Genomic DNA, 26,232 nt, shown 5'->3' with positions numbered 1-26,232 from the left:
TAATAATCTTTAAACCAAGCACTTTTTCCCCGCTGCATTTGAACACCGCCTCTGTATACTCTCAGTTCAAATATCTGTGCCAATTAGGGATACCGATGCTCTTGTTGCAGGGTATTTATTTGTTTGTTTCTTCAAGAGGGCCAGAAATGCAGTGTGGTTGCACATTGTATTTGTTCTTTTTACCCATTCAGTTGTTTCAGATCAGTGTTTTTGTGCGTGCACGTGGATGTGCACAAACTTGAACTTGTATGTATACGTTTGAAACGAGAGCAGTTATGCTTGGTTTACTTCTTGCCTTTTCCAGTCCAGTAGACCAGTCCTCCATCTGGGAAGTCGTGAGGCTTTTGTGAAGGAAGCTCTGGGAGTTTTCTTGTCCCGGCCAGTTTGTTTCTCAGATACACAACCAGGCTACCTAACTTGCTGATGAATAACACAAGCAGCACAGAGCAAGTTTGTTTTTATATGGAAGAGGGTGTGCAAAGGCAATTGATGTATTCCTCCCATGACAATTTGAGTGTTTTCCACTTCTTTGACAGTGTGTGTACGTGTGTGTGTAGTAGACCCCTCTAATTCTAGCAGCAGTGGGAGGGGAGAAGTCAGAGCCATGTCAAGCGCAGAGCAGTCAAATCTGAGCTCTGTCAGGGTATGTGGACATAACTATACAGAATCTTCCAACTTTCCCCATTTACCCACTGTCTGTTTGGACACCAGTCAGCCCACCAGCAAATTCTTGTTCCATCTTTCTCACAGCCTGCAGGTCTACAAACTAGGCTGATCTCTTTTTTGGTCTGTGAAATAAATAGTAATTTTGCTTCAGCAGCTGCAAGGTGATTTCCAGACATAATACAGATGGAGTGAGAATGTGGGTAAGAAAGAGCAGTTGTTGCAAAGCTTAATGAAGTGGCAAGGATAAGCCTGGCAGGGTTCCTTCCAGACACTATATTTTTTAACACATGCTCTATGACATCTCTGAAATAATTGACAGTCGGACCATTTTTACACCTCTGCAATAGCTATTCGATATTTAAATGTTTGCTGCTTTCTTTTATTTGATTATTAAATTGTTATTGAGGGATATATATTTAACATTCACTGTTAGTAAATCAACAATATATTTGCACAAGTGCTACAGTTTAACCTCCAATTTCAGATAGGAATCGAAACGCAACTTAACATCTGGAGCTCCACAGACACATGACTTTAATTTAATTTTAAATGTCCTCTTAAATTCTTTATTAAATTCACTTTCTCACCCACTGGGATTTAAAAAAAAAAGTTCTATAGATAGTCCATGTACCCGCTGGCAGGGTAGGAATTCATGATCCAGCATTTCCCCTGGGAGTTACCTTTGCTGGATCCCTATCAATTACCCCTGCAGCGAGTTCCCTGAATCAGCTCTTTCCCCTCTATTGTTGAAACAGAACATGATTTGCTCATGAATGAAAAATGCTGTTTAATGTTTGATATCTACACACCACCCCCCTGTCGTCCGTGAAGTTGAAAGTCAATGAGAACGGCTTTGATGTAGATGGTATTGCAAAAAAAAGAAAAAAAGAAAAAAAGGTGCTAGATGGGATCTTCTTAAAATGAGACAGTAGTTCATTTGTTTTTCCTCTTTCCTCTATTTCATGATTCATGGGATGTAATCTTTCATATGCATGCAGTCTCAGGATATGTAACAGTAAGTGTGTTTGAACATTAAACATTTTGTTCAAAAGATCCCCGCCTTATTTCCGCTTTCAGTCTGACCTATTTGGATGGTGAGTTTTGCTTCACCTGAAGTGAAGTTGGTTAACTGGTATTGGTGCAGTTTGAAGAAGTGTCGGGAGTTCAGGTTCAGACAGACCCACACTCACAAGATTAATTCCTGAAGTCTGTTACTCTGATTGTAACTTCTCATTGTAACCTCGGACTATAAATCCTTTGTGCTGATTTGACAAAGAAGTCACTGGTGAAAACCAACTTCATTTGTCTGGGATGTTACCTCTCTTTTTTTAAAAACACAAACACACACATACACACTTGATGGTTTTCCTTTCGCTTCTCTCTGGTGCCTCCATCTTTGCCACAACATAGAAGTGGATATTTATAAGTAAAGCACACTTCGGGGGACTAGTGTATCGTGAAAGATGAGGCAAGCAGGTGTAAATGCGTTCCCTGCAGAGCTGCCCTCAGAAAATAGTGCAAAAAGGCTTCTGTTAACTCCACATTCCTTGGGATTGTTGTTTGTTACTATCATTGTTGAAGAACAACACTTTGGCAGTTAAAAAACTCTTTAACAGACCCCAATTTTCAGATGCGTATTGCGTTAAACAACTGAGAATGCAAGACTGTCATATCCCCTGCTGCTTTTATGAGTCTCACTGTTTAATGAGTTTTACCAAGAAAAGGAAATGATAATCAAGAGGGATTTCAAGCTCAGTTTCAATCTTCTTAAAGTCCTTCCTTTGTCATTTAAACTTATTCTTAGTAGAGCTACAGCAACTAATATATTAATCAATTAGTATATTGACAAAAATATAAGCAGCAACATTCTGATTGTAAATTCATAGTTGAAGTATTTTTTTTTAATAAACATCCATAGCTTTAAGCTTCTTAATTCTGAGTATCTGCCACTTTTTATTGTCAGATGTGAAAACAAAGTGAATATTGTCACATTCAATAAATGTGATTCAAGAAAATAATCATTAATTGCAGCCCTAATTCTTTTGTCTGATTGTAATCACAGCACATAATGTATGTCATTTCCCAGGTACTTCAAAGGCCACGGGCATGTGTCTGATTAGGTTCATGATGTACTTAATAAAATATCATAATTATAATAATTAAGAAGTTCATTGAAATATGCATTGAAATATATGACGATCATGTATATGTGCATTGAATATATAATATAAATATATTTTAGGCACATTTTATAGATACATGTTTAAGCAAATGACTATATTGCAGTAAAAGTGACAGCAAAGCTCTAACATGATTCTTGTGCTTCCACAAAATGATCACTAATCCTCTTTGTCAGTTTAACATATTTTATATTACCTGCTGTATTCTTTGCTAGTGGGTTGAGAAATGTAGCACCTTTTGGTGTGAGTTGAAATTGTGTAACACTCGGCGCTACACCTCAGTCTCTGATGTCAAGGCGGGTGTTTCACCTTTGGCACCATTGAGTGCTTTGTGATAGGAAAATTGTTACCACCCACACAGAGAGCTGAGTAATCTGTTGTCACAGATACACATCTCTACCAGTTCATGCTCACCACCCCAGTTTTTTCACATCTTTTGAACTTGTGTATGAGATATTAAATGGGGCCTGTAGAACAACTTGGCCACATCATGGAGTCATTTTATTTCCCATTAAAACTGTTTTTCCCTTTTGCTTTCTTTTACTTGGTCTTTTCCCCTTCTTTAGCCTTTGCTTGACTGTATCGGATTTTCCCTCTTTCCTCTTTTCTTTACCCTCTTCTCCATTGACTTAGCTGTCTTTTTTTTCTTTTACCCTCATCTCCCCTCACTTTGCTTTATCAATCAGTGGGTTGTGCCTTTGTACGGCTCTTGGGATCAAATCAGATTCACTTTGGGATTGGATGTGTGCAGCCATGGCCTGCTGCATTTGAAAGGCAATTCATTCAGCTGGAACTTTGCAGTTCAATTTGAAGCAAGATTGATGTTGGCAAACTTCACACCCCTTTCTTCCAAAATGTTTCCTCCATTGCCCACATCAATTGCTGATGGACAAAGGGCATATGCCACTTTGTAATGGTGATGTCTGGACTCCTCAGCAGAAACAACACAACGAAAGAGAGAAGGTATCTCAACAACAACGGAAATCCTTAGATGTTACTGTACATGCCAATATGTAACTTCAGACATGTTTTAAGACATTACAAATACTTTGCCCAGGACAATATATGTGTGTCTGATATATAGTTTTTCCACAAAAAAAAAGAAAAACAAAAGCAACATGTATTTACCAAATTAACATCCCTTAAATTAAATTATCTCTTGCTCCCTAATTAAAAACTCCAGAGACTATCAATAGGCAAATATTGTTCATTTCAAAATATGTCTTGACTGAAAAGTCCATTCTCTGTGTATAGGCACTAGATGTTTCCACATCACATTTGTAAGTTGCACACAGGACCATCATTGACTCCAGACTAGTTGTGATGTCAGAAATTCTGCTCACTCTACCACCTCCTAGTCATATTTTTTTAAGAGCTACAACAATTTCTTATGAGCACAGGGACAATTTACACTTTCAGCGATGAAATGTGAAAACTGCCTTTCAGTGTCAAACTCTCACATATGTAATTATGCACAGAGAAACTGACACATCCAACTTGAAGTAACAACAAGACAACACTATATTTTGAGTGTAAGGGGAATTATAATTGCATTATATTACAATACTATTATGTATCAGTTAATCTGCTTGTGATTGTTGGTTAAATACATACATTTAGGGATGGGAGTAATGTTTTGGACACTCAGGAACACTTTATAGTTCGAAAGTCATCAACACCCATGCTTCTGCAGATAGAGGCCTAATGAAGATGTATGTCTCCTGAAGAAGAAACCAGACGCTGTAGTAAATCCCTTTGAGCAGGGTCATGGAGACTTCCTTTCCCAGCATGCTTCTGTGTTAATGATGCCTAGGCAGCTAATGAACCTGCAACATCCGGAAGGGACACAGATACGTTTTACCAAACCAATAAATCAGCTTTTGAAATAAGTCTAAAAATCTATCTAGGGAGAGTGTGTGAGAGTTTGTGAGATTTCCAGTTGTGTTTTTTGATGTATAATTCATGAAGAAAAGTAAATTAAAAAAAGTCTGTCTAAATACATTTAAGTATTTTTGCCAATTCGTAATAATAATATTAACTACTTTATTATACGTTGTATTACATCATTATGTTATTATACTTGTGTTGACAGTGACACCATAATGTCTGGGTTATTTTTAAAATGAACTAGTTCGACCATGTCAGAAAGCAACAGGGTTTATAGGAGTTCCAAACAGCCACACTCGAAGGCACATAATAAAAATCACTGTCTTAAAGAGCAGAAGGAGAGGCAATAATCATTTAAGATTGGGCATAATGATGTACATTCTTCTTGAAATAATTCATAGTGTTGCAGTCCTTTGTACTTGGGAAAACTGACAGAAATAGTTTAAAAATAAATTGAGCTGAAGGGAGTTCACACCCAGCTTACTTCTTCACCTGCACACACCTGACTAATCAGTGCCCCCCTACAATATCACAAAGTTGGGAGGGGACAGGTTTTACAAAGCTGTCTGACCATCTGACAAGCGATTCTGTTAAAGCAGCACATACTGACCCTTTTAAAGGTGAGCTTTGGAAACCTTAAAATCTGACTGCAAGTGATGGCTGCAGTCATCCTCCCATTCATCACATGCGATTTGATCAAATCCTTCAGGAGTGACACCCATTCTCCTTTTTCCTCAGTCCCCCCCCCCCCCCCCCCCCCCCCCCCCCCCCCACACACACACACACACACACACACACACTCACTCACACACTCTCCCCACTGAGCCAATGTGGTGTGCACACCAGCAGATTCTCAATCCCTGCTACAAAGCCCCAGCAGCAGGGCGGTAATGACCCTGCCACAACAGCAGTAATGATGGAATCAGTGGGGGGTTTAGCTGGCTCTCTGACTCTCCCTAATAAGTCCCCTAATAACTCTGTTAACATCAGGGTTGACCCGGCCACCAGATCAAACACACTCACGCATGGTCGGGCACCTCACATGACACCGCAACCTCTCAGTCAGACGAGAAAACTGTGGCTGACCAGCACCCTGAGATCTGTTTGCCTGGGGCCCTATAGTGCATGCTCAATATAAGTCTATAGACACAAGTTTTGGCTCACAGAAAACAAATTGTAATAAACTGTAAGTGCCACTCAAAGTATTTTAATCCTGTTAAACTGTATTCATTCACAAACAATACATTTTGTTAATAGAAACCTTTGATAAGCTTGTTGCTCTTGTTGCTATCCCAAGACTACTATAGGAGCTCTGTCTTCTCAGATACTCACAATGTAATGAAGGCTTTTGTCTAATGAGTTTAAGCTCAACTCAAGACACTGCAGCCCACAGTGGATTAGTCTGCCTTGTATTAATAGCGTTTATACAACGATAAGCTTTTGATATGTTATATGTCAGAGTGTCGGGGAAGTCAGGCGTGATGGTTTGTCATGTCTCCCTGCAGAACACATCTGTTTATGAATGATTCTGTTTATTGAGGAGAGGGAGCATCCACCAAAGCAGCTTTCCTCTGCAATATTTTCTTTTCTTCTCTTCTCCTGATACCGTCGTCTGTCTTTTTTTTTCTTATCTCGCCTTTGCCATTTTGCCAAGCATCTCTTTGGACATGACGGTGTCCATCTGGAGTCAGGGCCAGGCTCGTAAAAACAACCCAAACAAAACAATCAAATAACAAACCACACACCCACACTCACTCTCTCTATCTCATTGTTTAACAGCTGTGGTCTCACACAAACAAGATCACAATTGACTTTTTACCACATACTCATTTTGTAAACTGTCATCAGTGTCTTTGAGTGGATATATGCTTCCCATTGGCGAATTGTTTGGATGACCCAAGACTGTTACTCAAACCATTAAATCGTGCTTTCTGGATAAAATGTATTTTATTCGTTCAAGAAAACGAGAGAGTATAATATCCCAATTTGGAAATGAAAGGCCTCAAATGGTACCATTTTCCTCATTTTAGAAGAGAGCCCATTAATTGCTGGCACAGGCAGGAGACATTTGTCTCAATAAAACACAAAACACCCTGATGTTCATTTCTCTATGTTTGGGGCAGCCAGCCCACTGTGAATATCTCAGGGTCAGCCCTTTTCCATGCTCATTTCTGCATGTTTTTAATATATCACATATGAATGGAAATTAGGCTCTTAAATATTAATGACAAGTAATTGGTTTATTGTAGGAGACTATATTATGTGCGTGTGCATCTGTGTCTGGGAGAGAGAGAGAGCGGGAGAGAGATTTCCTCTTATTCCTACTTCATATTGCCTCGCTGTGATGTCCCACTGATTTTAATCTTCTCTTCTCAGATGAGAGCCATTCTGGCTATCACAGTGCACTTTAACTTTAGCCCTCTGAATATTAGCTTTCTCTGATACCTGCCGCTTTCAGCCTCCCAAGTCTACACCCTGCTAACTTTAATGTGCTTTCAGGTACACTGTAATGTTCATCAAAATCTGTCTCTTCAAAAATAAATATCCCCCGTGCATCTAAATATTTAATTTCTTTTTCTCTGAGCTCACTCACTCAGATAATCTCAGCTAATGCATCTTTGGTATATATCAATCTTTCTGTGTTATCTTTTAAATATTTTATCCATTGGCCCTCAGTCATATTTTCTTATATGTATACACAAAAATAGAGTCTATGTTTTTTTCTTTTTTCTTTTTTGTAACTTAACAACAACATTTCAATAATTACTTAAACCTTGTTTTGTTTTTGTATAGCTGCACACACAGTTTCTTCACCTTCATGGTAAAGTCTGTTCAGTCTAGAACTCTCCTGTCAAAAATAGTCTGATGACCCATATACCTATAAAGTGTGCAACAACTGAATACCAATAAATAATTTTAAGACAAAAAAAAGCCAAAAAAATATGAACATTTGTGAAATGCCTGTACTCACAACAAAATAGCTCTGAGTACCCGAGATACGTTTCTGAACTTCATACTGAATTTTTAGCTAAACAAAAAACATAATTTGTGTTGATAGTTAAATGTTAAAGGTTGATTTATCTTGGAGTCTTGGATATTGTGTTTGTGGTTTCACATCAAGACTTGACCGTGTTCCCTCCTTATTACCATTACATAACATTTACCATTGTGACAGTATTTGTTAAAGTGTAACAAAAGAAATACAAGTCAGAAAACAGTAACCTGTATCAGTGTGATATTAGTCTATAATATTCACAAGTGATATTTAGTTTTAAAACAATATGAACAGTGTGTGCATGTTTTGTGAGGTGTGTGTATGTGTGTGTCTCCCTGTGTGTCATCTGATATTTCCAGCGTCTGCGTGCCTGCCTAATTGAGTGATAGGATGCTTATTAACAGTGGGACTTGTCTTTACAAAGAGGACAATGTCAGCACTGTCACTGGAGCTTTTCACATGGAAAAGCCCCAGTGGAGCTTCATTAACTCACCCCCATGATCCCAGAAAGCAGAATATGGAGCGCATATCTAATCCTGCTCAGAAGTATGAGTACAAGAGCAGCAGGATTTTAAAGGGAATGCGGTTAGATGGTTCACTGTACCGTTGCACTGGATTGGCCATTGTTGAGTGATGCGTGGAAAGAATGGAAAAGTTCGCTGAAAGTTTTGAGTCTGTTGATATATCATTAAACTATTCCAAGTTAAAGCTATTGACAGTATAAGTTTAAAATGTGCAAGTTGTTCCACTATTACTGCAAGACAAGAAGAAAAAAAAAATTCTTAACCATTTCTCAGATTTTTCATTCTTTACAACAACCCAGTCAGAGTGATTCAGTGACACTTGACAATCTATTAGCAACTTGCACAGCTTTGTTTTCACTCTTCTTGCCAGGTATTAATTTCAGGGGCTGATAGCTTTTGTTCTACTTAAGCAATGGTTGCTATATACTTTTTTTTCCCTCTCTGATAGGCCTGTTTGTTTTCCAAGCTGTTACAACTCAACCACCCGCTGTATTTCATAATCTCCTCTTAAATGAGATCGAACACATACTCTGCCAGCCGCACAGTTAACAGAATTCATCAGTTGTAATTGCAAATGTTTTACTGGTACCACAATTTTACACTTGTTGTCAAACTCCAACCTCTCCAAAAGTGCTTTGGATCTGACTGCATGTTGACTAGTGATTTCCATACAGATCAAAACTTGCACACAAGCCCTTTTCCTCCACTGTCTAATACCATTCCTGACAGTGCACAGTAGTCTGCTGAGTTTGTTACATGGCATTAAGTTTAATTTGTCTTTGAGCCTCTTTGGTGGAATTGGTTTGTGACCACAAGTGGGCCACGGGGTGACACTCCCACAGCCAATCTGGCTGGAAAGGTATAGAAAGGAGACGGAGGAGCACTGGGGGAAGAGAGGAACCGTGATGTCACACGCAGGACGGGTAAACAATCAGAGTCCTGCATGTTCAAGATGGTGCCTTCTTGAATATAAACAATCATGACTCCTCACGCCACTGCGAGGTAGATTACTTCACAGACAGAAAAGGTTGAGAGGAGGGAAAGGGGGGGGGGGGGGGGGCAGTCTGATTACAAATTGTCCACATTCACCTGAAAATGGAAAAAAGCAAAACAAAAACAGAGTGACATGTAAGGCAAGCTGGGGCCACTACAATTTAAAACATTAGCTCTTTGGTAACTGTTGAAGTCTGTTTTGGTAGTTTTGGATGTCACTTGTGTCAAATACATTTATACTAGTATACCTTGAATTGCCACTGTTTTGCACAAGTGAAAAATAAAACATGAGGACAATGTTATAGCATATAACATTTTAGTATATATATTTATATATATATCATATAGCATGTGTTATTTCAAAACACTCATCATAAATTATCATTTGGCATTTGGAACATAAAATAAAAGGCTGTGAGTACAGTAACAATGCAATCTAAGAGCATATGAAATAATGATCGTTGAGTTTAGATGTGGTGTAACAATCTCTGAATATCCAGTATTCAGAAGAGGTTTTTCAAAGTTTTCTCTGTCCCTCCAGAAGACTGAGCAACCAGCCCTTTCTTGACAGGCATTATTCTGTCCATTGCACACTTCTCAGTTTCCCTTCAGGATGCACACATCAGCACTTTTAGCCTTTTCTTTTTTACCTTTTCTTTTATTTAGTTTTGCTTTCTTCTGTTTACCTCCCCATCCTCCCACCCTTTCTCTTTCTGAACTCTATATTGTCTTTTCCTCCCTGTCATCTCTCTTGAACTTGAAGTCTACCCCTCTTTTTTCTCTTATAAATGTCTTGCTACAGTGTCCACAGCATACATATTTCACATCTATCTTTATTTCATGGTCTGTATCAATGTTTGTCTATTTTTTCTGTTTTCTATCTCAGTACTAGTTTTTGAAATTAAAGTTCTTCATTTTCCACCGCTTTCCTGAATTCTGAATTTTGAAGTGAAGAGGCAAAGCATACCATTACTTTTTAAAGCTTCTGATGATGAATCCATACATAAAACAAAACAAAAAAACAAACAAACTATTGTTATTACAAACTATATGCTATTTTTGAACAGCTTTATTTTTATTACCCATATTCCTTTGGTCTGTCTTCTTGAAGCATCACCTAAAGAAGATGAATAATGATATTATCATTTACAATGTGACATGCTAAACTGTGAGAAAACGGTATGCCGTTATAGGCAGGGGGAAATTAAAGATATCACATGGCTCTGTGTTTTTATTGTTCCAATGCAGAAGCCTTGAGGGGGAAGACTCTTTCTGAATTATAGCATTTGCAGATTGTTTCCATTTTGTTCACCTTTTGACCATGCTTATTAACATAGCATACTGTTCAAACACTGCAGAATAATGTGATAAATGTGCAGAAGTCTGGACAGATCGGCTATAAATGTGAACAGTTATTTTAATAGTGTTTGTAACTTGTTGTCTGCCTCTGGCTTGATCTTTGCCAGTGAAAACCAACTGAAAATTCACAAAATCTGAGGGTGCCTGGACCTGCTGTGAAGCTACACTCAGACTTAGCCATGTTAAGCTTTAGGTCTTTCAGTGGTGTTGCACTGTTATTGCACTTTTACTCCACCCACACAAGTAAATAAATGGAAACTACATTAGTATAAACTACAACATTCAGGGGAAGAGTCAAGGTCAGTTGAGTTTTGCATTTATTTCTACTGTATACATACTGTTGTACTGCACACAATCAAGCACCCTGATGCATTTACTAAGTATACATTAAAATCCTTGGTGGCCAAGTACCAGACCACTGAACAATGTATTCAAGTTTCAGGATTTTCACCATCTTCACATTCTGCCCTGACCTTTGACCCCAGTTGCACATTGCAGATGAGGTCTGATAGATGTCAAGTCCATGTATAATCTCTGGCTGCAAGGAAAGTACTGCTGTAGCCATGGTTGGAATTAAGTTAAGTAGGGGAGCCGGTAGTTTTAAAAACTAGACAGATTACTTGTGCGGATTTACATTAAGGTGTTTCTGCTGTCCTAGCCTTTCTTTTCACCTTTCCAACTCTCCTCCAATCCATCTCTGGCTGAGGTAAAGCAGCTTATTAACCTTTCTGAGGCCAAAGGCATCCCCAGGATGGAAAGACACCACAGATGTACTGTGTAAGACAAATTAACCTTAGAGGATTGATATGCCTTGATTTTAATTTTAATCACACTAAGCAGTGAAACACATTGGATATTTTATGTCTGATAGAATGTGGAGAACATATTACATTTTTCATTGAAGTTCAGCCGTACTGAATTGGAGACTTGAGCTGGAAGAATAGCAATGAGAATGTTTCCTACCTTGTGGATATGGTGTCTCCACACTTTTAATTCCTATGTATGGATCACATCTTGTAACTGTGATATGATTCCTGTCTTTTTCACATTTATTTTCACACACATTATGATTTAACATAGTGTTAAAGATGTTTGGCTTTCTATCAATCTGCCAGTAACTTTATGTCTCCTCAATTCCCCACAAGTGATGACAGAAACATTTTAAAAAGTTGCATTTTTACACATCACTCTACATAGTGTGAACCTGAGGCAAACAGTTTAAAACGAACATGCATTATCATTCTGATACAGGATTGTATTTTGGAGCTATTTCCTTCTCTCACCAGTTATTTGTCCCAATTGATCTGGACCAGTTTCTCCCAACAAGGAAATGCTATTCATCTTTTACCAATCTGTTTTCAGCTTTATCAATAATGGACTATCTATAATTGGCTGTGTGAAGCCCCCCTGTGTTGCAATTAGAGGTCCCGCAGTGAGGTGAAAGTTATGGAAAGGCAGGTGTATAAGGGTTATCTTGTAGCCCATTACTCTGCCCCTGACATGGGTAGTCCGCCCTCCAGGAGGGTATTCCCGTGGTAAAAAAAACAAGTTCCCCCACAACACTCACCTTTTCTACTCTCCAAAGTAGTTCAAATAGTTGTATTTCTTATATTCATATTTGTTAATATGGTTTCCCAAGTTTTAATGGGTGCAGTAAGCAACATCGGATAAGAGGACCAGTGAAAATACTCAAATACTGGGGATTATTGTTTATGTGTGTGTTTGCAGTTTGCTTTACAGGCTTTAGCCAAAGCTATCACAGTTGTTGAAGCAAATGCCTGTGCCAGGATATGATGAAGTAGTGATGTTGTGTTTGACTAAGCAGAGCACAGGGGCAGCTGTAGAGCAGCTCGTCCACTAATCAGGAGATCGGTGGCTCCTCAAGTCAGCATGTCGAAGTGTCCCTTGGCAAGATGCTGTGTCAATGTGTGTGTGTGTGTGTGTGTGTGTGTGTGTGTGTGTGTGTGTGTGTGTGTGTGTGTGTGTGTGTGTGTGAATGATTAGAAACTCCTCCTGATGAACAGACACCTTGCATGGCAGCCTTTGCCATCAGTGAATGAATGTTTGTGTGAATGCAGCATTTAGTGTAAAAGTGCTTTGATTGGTCGTAAGACTAGAAAGGCACTATAGTAAATGCAGTCCATTTACCATTTACTCATGAATCCCTCTCTACATCTCTGGCTGCTTTTGTTCATTAAAGATGTGGGAGATGGTTTGACCTTAGGCAATTCTCAAATGACCCCACTCTCTGTAAATGCTTCATTAGCTTTGCTTCTTCCGTATTGGACTTAATGTACACCTTTACTCGCTCCACCTAAGTTGTGTACATAGTGTGTTTGTGTTTGTGTTTGTGTGTGTGCTTGTGTGTATTTGTATGTGTGTTAATGAGGGCTCCTGGTGGTGTGTAATTAACACAATAGCAAATGTCCCCAAAGGGTAAGATTAACGTTGAACACATTAGACACAATGGAGCCCGGGAGAGACTTCTTTTTTTTTTTTCTTTTTTTTTTTTTTGGGCAATTAAATGTTTTGTGTGTGTGTGTGTGTGTGTCTGTGTAAGTCAGACCATAACTCATGTTGGAATAACTGTATTGCTGCCCCTTCTGTCTTTCAGATGCACACACTCTCACACACACACACACACACACACACACACACACACACACACACACACACACACACACACACACACACACACACACACACACACACACACACGAACAAAAAGCCTGAACACACGCTCACACAAAGCCAGCAGTCCCTCTGGATTTGCCGGCTCCTCACATGCAGGCTGGCAGGATTCTGTCTGCCTTCCTTTCCCGACCGCCTCCCCCACACAACCTGGTCCAACAAAGATAAACACATGCTGGGTAGATTATTAGAGAAGTACCAAGGGCCCCACAGCAGAGCAGCCAGTGCACCATTGTGCTCTGAACGTGGTGGTACCTTGTAGAATCCGATGCAGTCACCCCCAGGGTGTTCTGATACATACTTAGACACAGGTGGGCGCTGATACCAGCGTGAGAGCTACAACAGACTCCAATGACATTTCATTGTCAAAAGAAAACTCCTGGCACATTGTTTTCACTAATGGCATTGCTGGCGATTTACATGCTAGCAGCTAGAAAGATAAGAATGGAAACTTGCCAGTTGTTTACAGATATATTATACAGATAAAGATGCAATATGCACATTATTTTTTACTTAATCTTATTCTGACAAAACACACTTTAGACTGCATAGGGATTTCTGTGGTGTTGGAGTGAACCAGTTTCAGTTTAATTGCTTAGACATCAACTGCACAATATGCTAAATGAGGTGATTGTGAGTGTGTGAATGGCCTTCAGTGACTTAGCAGTGAAGGCACTCACTGTGGTTTGCTTTGACATATTTTACCTGCCCTAGTGCCCCTGATGAGCTTTTAAAGGAGATCTCAGCCAAAGTGCCAAAAAGACACACAACTATACTTTTATGCATTCATCTGTCAGTCTTTCAGAGGTTGTCATGAGTTTCCAAAGTTGCCATAAGAATCATTTTTATACCAGAATGATATTTTAGAATTTGATATGGTGGGATATGTATTGTATGTATTCATACAGTACTCTTTTTGGTGTGTGTGTGTATGGATGGTTGCTTAGTTGCTGCAAGTCTGCTTCAGTGTCCAATAAACTGTTGAGAGAATGCTGAATAATAACATTATTGAGTTGCGTTGCATGTTATTCATGAGTGACATATTGCCATGAATGAAAGAGAGAGGAAATGGACTGAAGACTAAAACCACTGTAACTATACAACTACTTGTCACAAGAAATAAATCTTCTCATGACATTTTTTGATTCTTCTTTCTGTATTTAATATATTACCCATAATTCTTTTTTTCCCCAGCATTTTTCCATATATATATAACAGTATAACATGGTCATATTTCACTGCTTTCACGGCATTATTTACTTTATGTATATCCGGCAATATTTTTTTTTTTTAAACACATCATGCAAATAAAGCTTCATTGATTTGAGCAGAGAGCGGATATGTTAGAGTGTGAAAGAGAGAACACAAACAACTAAAAACAGATACAGGTGAGGAGACAGACATAGATGGCACACATGCGAAAGAGATGTTTTAAGAAGTAGTATTATTGGAGATGAAGAGCATGATAGAGGGAGAAGGATGAGGTAAGTACACCAGTGGATTCTGTTATTGCTGCTAAGGAAAATGATAACATTTCTCAGTAGAGGATTTATGCATACAGCACCACACTTCTGTCAACTTTATTGGATCAGGGGCAAGCTGAGAGATTTCTAAATGATCTTCTTCACTCGCAACAAGACATAACTTTCTTATTACTTTGTTTTGTTGATTTCAGCGAGGTGTGTCTAGAATCGCTGGCAGAGTTTCTGTGTTATATTGACAGTTTTGCACCTATTTGGAGTCCGTGTGTTGGAGTCAGAGGCAAGTTTTTAGAAGCACATGCACTCTTGTTGCCTCTTTTCTTCTGTGTGACATATGTAAGGCCACAAATACACACTCTGACATACACACATTGGCCTCGACAGGCTACCCGCACTAGTATTATTGTTCTGTCTGTTGTAATTAAGAAAAACACGCCGTCAAACCAACAATCAACATTGGTTCACTGGTGTCTGAATTCACAGCTGAATGTTGTTTGAAGCCAGTGTCCTCGAGCAGAGAGAAAATAAGACCCAATTAATGTGACACGTTCTCACCAGAAATATGAATAGCTCTTTGCTAGCAGTATCACAATTCAAGGTCTCTAAAGCGGATAATCGCTGATCAGAGCTGGCAGGTCAAGGGTATATTGCTACCTTCCAACAATCATCACTGAACAAGCTGCCAAACCTAGAGGAAAGATATTCATACTCTGTAGTCAACATAGCAATCTGTCACCCGCAAGTTGTGAACTCAACATTTGTCTTCTTTTTGGGGAAAAAAGCACAATAAGAATACTAGAGGATGCCAGGAAGATATGGTATTTTTAAAAAAATGGCATGGGTATCAGAGACCAAGTCGGTAATATCTTCCTCATTCCTCATTCTTTTTGACAAACAGCCAAGACATATTAATTTGTGATGACACTGAAATAGGAACTATATCAAGTGAAGCTTTAAGCACAAGATGTGTTTGCTTTATTATTGATTTCCTTAACCACCAAATTAATTAATTAAAGTAATATTTTTCCAACACTTAATTAATTTATGTTGAAACACTGAGTATAATATTTCATTTTGTACATTACTTTCCTTGGTGATCATTTAAACAGCCACTTAATATCAAGCTCAAATTGAAATATATACTGTATATATCTCTCTATACATATATACTTTATATATATATATATATATATATATATATGCATACTTACTTTTTCAGTAACAAAGCCTGTTTTTTTTTCTATTTTAAAAATATCCTGGTTTTGCTCTTAAAATAGGAATTTGAATAAAACTGAATTTACAGGGGGTTCAAAAGGAAATGTCGACTATAACAAGGTTCTGGGTTATATCACACCTTTGGCACTTGTGAGGATACATCTGAAAATGTATTTTTCCCCTGTTCATTCTAAGTGAAGCCAGTGAGTCATTTGCATGCCATAGTCCCTGTTTTGTTTGCAAGAATAATTTATTCACATATGTTACCTGTCATCATTCACTTGGAGTGCTGTTATCAGGGAATATTTTTGCCAGTAGGGGGCACTGTGATACAGGCCGATAACTGAAACCTTTCTGAGGTTTGAACCTGGGGTTAGTGGAGGGAAGCACACATCCTCTCACAGCCTTATTGGGGTTTTGTAAATCATAGACATACCTAATACAAGCCAACACAACATATCTAACATCAGCATTTCATCAGATCACTGTGAGGGGCTTCTGGTGTGTCTTGACAGGGACCAATCTGAATGTTTGAACTGTGTTGACTGAGAATCGATGTGAACTCATTTTCCAAAGGAATGCCAAAGTATTAACTTTCACATGTTTCATTTCTCAGAGGAGTAAGTGTATCCCAATGCCACGGTCAATCTGTTTTTTATCCGGTAATGGTTTGTGTCAAGACCAGTTGAACCTTTTCTCTCAGGAGCTTGAGTCCGCAAGACCGTGAATTTAGTGTTGGATTTCATTGAGAAGATTAAATGTGTTTGGCAAAGGAATGTTCACTCTTTTGCTTTATATATGGAGACAGCTTAGAAAAACAGTCAGCTGAGGTAAATGCAGGGTTTGTATCTTGAAACACAAAGGTGATGTGATGCATGGACCTATGCTAAGAAAACTGTTATCAGAAACACAGCAACACCCTTTTAAGACTTCATGAAAATTTATTATTTTGATTTTTTTTTTTAAATCACAACACTCAGTATACTTCATGAGTATTTATGATACTGAATTTGGGCACTGGTCAGTTTTTGGACTGATTTGTGCATTGCTTGCCTTTCAGAAAATGGTCTTTGCTGTCAGTCAAGCAGGCACGGAAGATGTCTACACACATCTAATCATGTAATTGCCCTCATTTATCAAACATAAGCTTTTCTAATAACTGCATAAACATTTCAACCGTTATTTATTAGTGGCAGTTGTTCATGATCATAACTATCAAATTAATCTGTCATGAGTCTGAGAAAATATCTTCGAGCATGTAGACACATTATATATAACTCACTTTTTACATATATCATATGTATAATCATCTGATTGGAAAACATGTATGTCCATTTAAGAAATGTGCATTGGAAGCCAATATAATTCCATAATTAATAACTTAACGAAAACATAACATCAATGTAGGTTTTTATAATATATTTAGCAATTTACATTACAAATAATAAATAGCCTACTTGAAATATCACTTTCTTTATATATGCCGGTGTTAAGGGTTTGATTTTACTATGTTCCATTTTGCATGGTATAAAGGACATTTAAATTTAGCTGAGCAAAGCTTACCATTAAATAGGCCAAGATATGTTACACCTGCATAAATTATGCTGTATTATACAGTATATAAATATCAAAATCAAGTAAACAGTAGGTGTGACATGATGGTGATGCTAGCATGGCTGTTTCTTTATTTTTATTTTTACAAACAGCTGCTTTTAATTCTCAGATTCATGATCAACTCTACATTTACAGCAATTTAAATGTTGTGCAGCAGTTTCATATAACATCTTTGTTCTTTACTCCAAACCATTTTAATAATCAGTAGATTCATTTTTTAACATTGGTCAACAAGTAATGTACCTCTGTGGACAACCTGCAGTTTTTAGCACTGTTGAATGTGTATTTTCAATGTCAGGGAAGGGAATGTGCCTGGTTCATTAAGCTCCTAGGTTGAATGCATGTAGCCTCTGAATGGTAGCTCAGTGGATGTAAGGAGTGAAAGAAGACCAACTTTGGCTTTTTCCTCCATCCATGGTCCATTTTCAGTGATTCCTGTCTGTATTTGCCTGGACAGTCGTCATTGCCTATCCATGGAAGTACACACACACACACACACACACACACACACACACACACACACACACACACACACACACACACACACACACACACACACACACACACACACACACACACACACACACACACATACACACCACAAAATAGTATTTCTTCCTCTTCTATCATCTCATCCTTTCTCCTTATTGTCTACTGCTCAAAATCCTGAGGGCCAGATTTGCAATGCTCTTTGCACACTATTTCTGATGCATTCTTTGTCTAGACACAAGCTTGTTATTTATCAAACAGGCGCACCCGCCAGTAAACATAGTTTGCCTGTCGTCTGAGGCGCAATGTGCTCGTAAAAGTGCGCCTATCTATTTTTTGCATATATATTCGAAAAATGGTAGATATTTGATGAGTGTGGGTGCATTAAGCTGAATTTGCTGAGGTACACACAATTTGTGAGGGTTAATTTTCCATGGAAAATTGTCTGCATCTAAGAATCAGTTGCACATTTTGGTACATTAAAGGGAGACCGTCATGAAGAACGGAACATTTAACTAACCTATGTTATTTGGTTATTACTGAATGCAGTTTAAGGGTGAGAAAATCAATCATGTATAAACACAAAATAAGTATTCACAAAAGTAATGCTGTAATAATCCCTAAAAAAATTGAACATGACTGTCTGTCAATTTCATACAACTGAAATAAAAGGGACTGGAGGGCTGTGGATGTGTGGACATTGAACAGGAACATGCTTGTACTTTCATGAAGCTGCTACTGCACTGTATGGTTAAAGTAGTTTTGTTGCTGTTACCTTGGGATGTCAACACAATCTTCATACACCACCTGCTGTGGTCTGAAAGTCAAAGCTTCTTTTGATACATTAACATTTTTGATTGGTGTCTCATGTTAATCTAGTTTGAAAAGTGTGTTGAATCGTTCACATATACACATATCACATATATAAACCATTCTCTAAATAATGATCATTAGAACATTTTTTTGATGTTTTTCTCATTTGAATTTAGGTTTTTCATGTCTAATTGTTCAAAATAATTTCAGCATCACTTAGTTTTTCCATTGTGTACCCTGTCTCTAACCAGTGCGTAGTGTACAATGATTAGGGCTTGGGGTTGTTGAACTTTTACTTTAATACTACTACTCACTACTTACTGTACTACTATTGTACACTGTATACTACTACTATATAACTGACCATAATGCTAGCTGCTAGCTTGGTTAAAGCAGTGCATTTTCAGTCCATGGTTAACTGTGATTACACAAATGCCAATGATAATTTTGGCTGTGAAAAATAACGAAATGTACATAGTGGAAAAACTAAGAAGCTGACTCCTAAGAAGGTCTTTAATAACAACCAAACGCGTGTTGCGTTGGTCGCCACAAGAGCGGCTTGTCAATCATAAAGTAGTCATACCCTAAAGCATACTCTGCTTTATTGTATATTTCACTCTACATAGTACTATATACGGTGGCTGACCGGGCCAACCGCTTCATTTGGGGGAGAACAGCTGCAAGTACAGAAACGATGCAAACTCCAAAACACAAACAAAAGTCAAAACAAATGCAACTAGAAAATCGCGCTGCAAATAAAAAAAACATGTTGCAAGAAACAAAAACAAATGCATAAACGTCAAACGCGCTGCAAATAAGGAAATGATGCAAAGCCAGAAACGATGCAAATCAAGAAAACACCTGCATTAAGAGAAACACTCCATAGAGAAAAAGCACTGCATAAACCAGTCACTACAACGGAAGTGCCCCAAACCTACAGGGGGCGCTCTAGGTTGTCTCAACTAAACGTTACGTTACCTTGCAATGCCGTTAATTTTGACAGAGACGCTTTCATTCACAGCAGCATGGGCATTGCGCTTTTTTCCCCCCATAACTTTATTAAACATTGAACAAATACAGACTCTCAAAGAGGATATTAATAACAGATCAAAGTTAAATACAATATAAAAATAGAAATAAAAATTGGGGGATTCATGTAAGGAAAAACAAAACAAAAACAAATAAAGTGCACAGAAGTTTCCATGTAAATTAGGCATTTAAATCAACATTGTCAACATGTCAGATTACATTCTCCGATCAATAGATTTGGTAATACTATAAAGCATTATTATATATTAAAAAGTTCTGAATTAAGTGAAACAAAGGTAGAGGACACGGGCATGGCACTGACCCTCAGTCGTCTCACTCTCTCCCTTATACCTGCCTCCCGTTGAATCAAGACAACCTAGAGCGCCCCCTGTAGGTTTGGGGCACTTCCGTTGTAGTGACCGGTTTATGCAGCGCTTTTCCTCGATGCAGCGTTTCTCTTAATGCAGGTGTTTTCTTGATTTGCATCATTTCTGGCTTTGCATCATTTTCATATTTGCAGCGCGTTTGACGTTTATGCATTTGTTTTTGTTTCTTGCAGCATTTTTTTTTTTATTTGCAGCGCAATTTTGTAGTTGTATTTGTTTTGACTTTTGCTTGTGTTTTGGAGTTTGCATTGTTTCTGTACTTGCAGCTGTTCTCCCCCAAATGAAGCGGTTGGCCCCGGTCGGCCACCGTAACTATAACTTACTATATTAACATCATGTTGTCGCGACTGAGACCATAAACTCATTAGGAAAGTGGTTACTGAGAAAGTGAGAAGTAGGGTCATTTTCTAACGGACTTCTTTTTGCAACCATTGGAGTCTCCCCCCCACTGGCCATTAGAGAGAATGCACATTAAAGGCACTTCCACATAGGTTTCACTTTTCAGAACTGGACCTTGCCGCTTGTATACACCCCCTTATCTTCTTCTTTGGTTTAACTTGTTGACTACAAACCAATACTAAAGGTGCATGCTGCCACCTACTGCACTGGAATGTGTAACATGCTATTCACAGACAGGTCCATTGTTATGTGTTTGTGTGAGAGAGATAGATAAATAGTGAGAATGGGGCACGTAGCTCCGAAAATAGATAATCATTATGTCACGGGCAATGTTGAAATTGTGGCAAGCCGCCACAAATAAATGAATTCATGGGAAACCCTGAGGACTTGTTGACACTGTGTGTTCTACACAGTATTACGAATATAGAAAGAACAAAAGCTTTATTTATCATAATTCTGCTGTCAGTCTTGCTAGCTAGACTAAATATATCTATATATAAATCTATCTATCAGACTATTAATGCCTTGGTCTTAAAATAGCCATGAATGACATGTATTGTATCCACTGTAAGATGTGGTAAATTGCTGATTTGATATAGGCAGTAGTGAAAGTCTTTTAAAGTGGAGCTAAACTACAAGACAAATGCTTTTTGCCTCATTTTCCTAAAACATCTGCCTTCCTAACCTGTTACCATAGGAAAAGAACCATGGGAAAGACAAACTTCAAAGGTGTGGATCATTTTACAATATGGTTACCAAGGCTTCTGGTGGGATTTCCAATTAAGATGCAATCTGTTATCTGTTCAGACGACTAACAAGCACAACAAAGCCATGGAGGGGACCCCCTGGAATTCATATCAGACCACTTGAAATAACCATCAAGCCCTCCTATCTGATGCACTGCCAATACCTGCTCACTTTCCCAATTAAAACCCCAGGCAGGTTGTTCTCCTGTTAATAAGGAATGTGTTAGGGCTACTGTCATTGTGACATATAATGGGTAGACGCCAGCTAACTGTGTGGGCTGAGAGCATTTCATGTTGTTTGTGGGCTTCTTTTTATCTGAAATCAATGTGTGTGTGCCTTCATATGTGTGAGCACAAACACAACTGCATGCTATGAGAGGCTATTGTGGGTCAGTGCTGATTTATTTTTCTGTGATAATTAGGACTGTGCTGTGCGACCGATGGTGAAAGCACAGCATTGTTGACCTTCATTTCATGATAAAGCCAATTACAACATGAAAAGGAGGAAGGAAGAGTGAAACAATGGCAGATATTAGTTGCAAAAGGGAGAACACAAGGACACCATTTTCTCCTGTTCGGCATTTAATATTTTATTTTTTAGCATTTGTGGGCCATGGGACCAAATGTGACCAATGCCTCCAAAGATACACTGGGATGACATTTTAGGAACTGTTGCTTTAATTTGGGATGAGTGTGTGTATGTCAGTCGTTTGGTAAACTCTAGGAGAATTTTTGAGCTAGTTTGTCTTGTAATGTTGTATTTGATAGTGCTACTTTATAGAAACATGTGCCTAATGCTTTGTCCTTATGCAGGACAATACAATGTACCAATTAAACATGGCAAACTACAACCTTACATTATCTAGTTGTTGCTTAAACTAAGTCCATCCGGTGGTGGTTGCCTGTGCTTATGTATTGTGGATGAGGCCGACATGCATGTGGATTTCTCCCTCACCAGGGGAACTTGCTGTCTCGGCAGGGGAAGATATGAGCATTTTTGGCTCCGTTGAAGGTTGATAGGCCCACATACACACAGGCCCAAAGAGATTAAGCACTGTGGGCAGGGCTGTCCTCATGTGGTGGAAAATACATCTCCTCCATACTATGTCTTCTGTCTCCCCTTCTGATACAGACCCAATATGCACAAAGGCACTCATTAGGGTACACACACACATAGACACACACACTTACACAGTGTGGATCTGGATTGTTTCAAGGCAGAGCGAGGGGCTAAAGTAAGATGCTGTAGTTTAATTAGGCTCTGCCAGCACCCACTGAGAATTGCTCGTGAATTTGACACTGTTTTTCGAATGTCACCGGCAAGGGCTTTACTTAGAATGAAATGCAAGTCATTATTCAGATTGTGTCACATTCATTCTCTGTACATGCTTTATTTTTTTCTACTTTGGTTTCCTCTTTATAGCATTGTAATTAATGATAATTTAATAACCATGTGCCACATGATTAATATGGTATGATGTTATATTATCAACTCTTCAGAATGACCTGCCAGCTGACAAATCTATAAATACACAGTCAGCAAATGTGAGAAAATGAAAACAAAATGGCTGATAGCCATTGATGGACAGCCAAAATTACAGCCAGAGCAATTTCTCATTATTTCATTACATGTGCATCGCGCAACTGTCAACCTGTGTGCCTTTTGCATAGTAGATGTACTCTCTGACAACATAATATTCTGGTACAAGTGAAGTACAGAAAAAGGTTGGGTTGTTTTCAAACTTCATCAAATTGAAAAAAAAAAAATGTTTTAGTTTGATTTTGAAAGCAAAATATATCTAGTCTTATCAACTTGTCAATGACTAAGTGTGTTTCCACGACACATCTCAACGCAATACATATCAACATAAATCCTACAGTATGTCACTGACAACAACACCCAAACCCAAGTTTCATTCAGCAGCAATGATTCATTTAGCATAATAATTTATTTAATATTATTTCTCTTCTGGGGGATATTAGAAATATAATAAATAAGAAATACTCCAAATGTTAGTTGCAGTCTTAAATCATGATTTTTGTTTTTGGATTAGTGTAAACATTACAAACTGCTGATGCTCATCATTCTTTTCAGCTACCGGAAGGCATATAATTGTAGTGAAATGTCTCTGCTTTAAGGGAGCTTTTTGAATGTATTCATGGTAAATAACACACGCCTGATTTTATGGTGTTCACACACAGTACAGCAACGTATTCCATCAGAGCCTGTTACACTCTCTCTCTCTCTCTCTCTCTCTCTCTCTCTCTCTCTCTCTCTCTCTCTCTCTCTCTCTCTCTCTCTCTCTCTCTCTCTCTCTCTCTCTCTCTCTCTCTCTCTCTCTGTGTGTGTGTGTGTGCTTGTTTTCATGCTCTTCCTATGTCTCCAATTCGCTCGCTGTTTGAATTCCCTGATGCCCAGTGAGTTTGGATGCTCATATCAGTTGGGCAGCGCTCTGTCCCTCATCCTTGAACACAAAACACACATAGCGTCCGAGGATAACTTATCAACTTTTATGGTGTTCTTCACCAGATATAATCCTCCAGTAGGGCTGGAACTGGTTGTATTTTTACTTGTTGTATTCTTACTGTAGGTTACCTGCTGCTTATGAAACATCTACGATACACAGTAGTGATGTCATGTGTATGTTTGATATACCTTTTTCTAACATTATAAATCAAATGCTGTTTCCTAATTTTATTCCAAAGTAAATTATGAGATGAGTATAAAAATATATCTTAGAGGCTCTGTCATTTTGCATTCAATCTCCAGGTAAATATAATGTATTTGGTCAAGTCCTTGATCTTTTTTGTTGTAGCTCAGAGAAAGAAAACAACAAAAAAAACTCTTCACAGACTTGAATAAGTAGTTTCTGGGGTATTTTTAAAACATATATATTTTTCTTTTCATATTTATATGATATATACATCACTAAATTAAAATACATCTTCGTTTGGTTATTTAGGTTATATTGAGGAAGTTGGAAAGATAGATAGACAATAAAACGAAGGTCTTGATAAAATATGAATTTAGTTGACACATCAACATTATTTTGTTGTTAAGTAATTGTAAATAAGTTACTATTTGCATTTTGTTCTCTTTGCTGTTGTAAATTTCTGTTGATTTTCCTATGATAAATAATAATAATAATAATACTTACAAATGAACATTTTCATTGCACATTCCCATTTGTTGAGGCTCTTAGTTATAAACTACAATTTACTTTTTTTTTCTTATTTGTTTGATTTAAAAGTGGACTACAGTGTAGATAAAGTGACAATTTAAACTTGCTTTTCAGTGAAATATTACTTTCCTACAGAACATTTTCCCTTTTATTTCCATTCCCTGAAGCCCTCTTGTTTGTGGAAAAAAATAAAACCTATTTATGGAATATTAATTTTAATAAACAGGGGAAGAACAATGTTTGGTAAAAAATGACAATAAAAGTATTCTTTAAATTGAAATGGACTTTAGTTTTTTATTTTGTCTCTTATTGTTGTTAGTTGAAATAGGGAATGGCAAAGGTTTGCAAGTGCAGGCTTGCAGTAGCTGATGACGGTGGCAGTTTCCTGTCCTTGTTACTCCGGCAGAGCACTGGCAGCTATGTGACACTGTCATGACCTATACTCAGCCAGAGGTTTGTATGGTAGTGGTGTCATTGTAGGTGGGTAGGGATTGAGACATTCTTTTGGCATTAGTGTGTCTGGTAGGATTGTGGGTCACCAGTGTCACAACACATTCAAATGGACGGTAAGAAATCCCTGTTTATATATGTGTTGTGGTCTTTGTGTGAAAACCAGTTTAAAAGCAAGGGTCTTTGTGTGAGGCTGTTTTTGGTCTGCCATCACATTTATAGTTAGGATTTCTGAAAATATTTTAGGTTAATGATCTTAGTTTAGGATTAGACATATAATTTAAGATAGGGTAAAGAGTAGACTGACTTGAGGTTGTGGTGAGGAGATGGATAATTGATGTTGTCAGTGAAGCACCCTTGTAAGGTTAGAAGTACAGTGAGATGTGGGTATGTGGGTACATACATTTGTGTCTTCTCTGTGTGTGATGTTCCTGTTCAGTCTATCCAGGCTTTGTAGTGTTGACCACCATGGCAGGTATCGCACAGCCCTATGGGCATTCCACATCCATTTGAATTGTTTTCATTGCACCTCCATGGCAGAGCACAGGACTTTGTTGAAATTTTAATGGATCTTTGACCTAGATTTGGTGTGTGTGTGTGTGTGTGTGTGTGTGTGTGTGTGTGTGTGTGTGTGTGTGTGTGTGTGTGTGATGTGTGTCAGTCTTACCACTGTCAGCTGAAGGAACACATTTACCACTGATGGAGGATGGGGAGCTGAGCAGAAATGTAGTGCTAGCAAGAATTTCCATCATGCTGTCTTGTCTGCATGAGCCTGTATTCACTCCTAAAGGAAATAATGAAGTCAGAAAAAGAAACCCTGCTGATGTACGTGTGTGTGGCTGCACTTTCAAAATTTAGTGCTGTGCATAATAATTTGCTCCTCATTTATGCATTTATGAAAGAATCACCCGTGAGATTTTGTCTGAAGCTTTGTTTTAAGAAGCATGGGGATGAAAAGTCAGACATACAGAATCATAAAAATGGAGGAATCATCACTGGCAATAATGTTATAGCTTAGTGTATGCACTGACAGGGTAAAAACTGAATTATAGCTTTTTACATTTCAATTTGGCAGTTGCGTGTTTTGCCCCAGCCACTTTGTTTTGTTGCTAGTAGAGCAAAGACACCTCTTA

The 26,232-nt window shown here is 38.2% G+C and overlaps 1 protein-coding gene across 2 annotated transcripts in view; it reads left to right on the top strand.

The window, feature by feature from the left end:
- Nucleotides 1-26,232, top strand: part of diaph2 (diaphanous-related formin 2) — a 367,046-nt gene that overhangs the window by 145,692 nt on the left and 195,122 nt on the right. The gene's annotated exons all lie outside the window — the stretch shown is intronic.

Source organism: Scomber scombrus, chromosome 9, assembly GCF_963691925.1.
Source record: "Scomber scombrus chromosome 9, fScoSco1.1, whole genome shotgun sequence".
NCBI lineage: Eukaryota > Metazoa > Chordata > Actinopteri > Scombriformes > Scombridae > Scomber > Scomber scombrus.
This window is presented reverse-complemented; position numbering and strand designations above follow the sequence as displayed.